We start from the raw sequence: 1,836 nt of genomic DNA, 5'->3' as shown, positions 1-1,836 counted from the left end.
CAAACAAAAAACCTTAAAAAACCTTCCCAGCCTGTGTTATGCAGATAAAAAAGCCGTATTTGCTGAAACAAAAGAAGTTCTGAAGCACTTGCTACAGAAGTTCAAAGGCTGTAGTTTTCAATATGGATTGAAGCTTATGATTAAGAAGAAAAAGATTCTCACCACTGAGACGTTGGCAGAACCATAATGGAGAAAAGATTGAGGATGTTAACAATTACAGTGTGCTCAACTCTAAAATCAACACTCTTGGCACCAGCAGTCAGGAAATCAAAAGATGAATTGCATCAGGAAAGTCTGCTGTCAGAAACCTCTCCAGAGGGCTGAAGAGCATTGGTGTCAGTCTAGAGACTAAGGAACTCCTAATTCAGGCCATGAATCTTTTCAATTATTTCCTATGCATCAGAGAGCTTAACAATGACCAAGGATGGGAGAAGGAGATTTGGTGCCTTTGAACTGTGGTGCTGGAGAAGAGTCTTGAACATACCATGGACTGCCAAGAAATCAAATAGGTCTGTCTTGGAGAGGGTGAAACCAAGTTTCCCCTTGGAGGATAGGATTTTGAATCTCTGTCTCACATACTTTGGAAACGTGGACAGGAGAGACCAGTCCTTGGAATAGGACATCATGCTTGAAATGGTGGAGGAATAGCATAGGAGAGGACAACCCCAGATGCGATGGATTGATACAGTGACTAGGACAATGGATTGGTGTGTCAAAATTAGTGAGACTGGCTCAGGACAGGACAGGGTTCAAAGCTGCTGTACAAATCTGCAGGCAACTCAATAGCACATAACAACAACAACAACATCTTCAGCATCTTTTATTGGTTAAATTTATGAGTTATTATTTTAGGCATAGTTTACATAAGAATAAAAATATATAAATATAATAGAAGTTGTCTCTACCTACATTCCTTGACTTTTCATTGCAACTAAGAACCATTTTAGGAAGAAGGAACAAAACAAAGATAGTCAGCAAATAAAATTGCCAAATTAAGCATATTCACAAAACAATAAATATTATCTTCACAAGAGCACTTTAGCAATTAATATTGGATTATCATAGCTACAAGTTACTGATCACTCTAATGTACACAGATTCAATAATTTTATTCGAATGTTTTCTAATAATTGCTTGAAATAGAATTATTATATGAGAGGAACTATTAAAGATCTCATAAAGTTCTTTTTAGTTCTAGTCATCTGTGATTATCATCTTGTTAGTTGCCATCCAGTTGACTACAATTTATTGTGGTCCTATGAATAACAGATCTGATCCTTGTCCTATCATAGTCATTCTCAAAGAATCCAATATACTTGATGGAGTGTTAATCCATCTCATTGAGGATCTTCCTCTCCTTCAATGACTCTCAACCTTTCCAAAGATAATGTCTTTTTCTAAGGACTGGTCTCTTCCCAGGTGTGACAGGAAGAGGGGCTGGTGTGGAAATAATGCTTTGAACAGTTTCTGAATGCATCATCAATATTTAAAAAAAATGTCAATCAGTTATTTCTCGACTATTATTAAAAAAAGTAGCACCATTCAGTCAAATTAAAGTTATGACTCACCCTCCAGTGGGCTTTCGGATGTTATAAATCAAACTCAAAGATTACCTATCTTTCTCCATAGAGAAGCTGCTGGATTAAAACATCATACCTGTATGTTGTCAGCACAACTACCTAACATTAAACCACCTACGCTCCCTAAAATATAGCATATAATTATAACATGTAAAAATAAGCTTCATGCTTTAAGAGAAGTAGATTGTTTTTATTGCTGGGTACTGTCAAGTTGGAACTAACCCATACCTGACCCTCTAGTAGGTTTTTAGAGGCA

Source organism: Elephantulus edwardii, unplaced genomic scaffold, assembly GCF_000299155.1.
Source record: "Elephantulus edwardii isolate Elephantulus edwardi_28Jun2011 unplaced genomic scaffold, EleEdw1.0 scaffold00058, whole genome shotgun sequence".
Classification (NCBI taxonomy): Eukaryota; Metazoa; Chordata; class Mammalia; order Macroscelidea; family Macroscelididae; genus Elephantulus; species Elephantulus edwardii.
The sequence above is the reverse complement of the archived record's forward strand: the minus strand, read 5'-3'. Positions refer to the sequence as shown.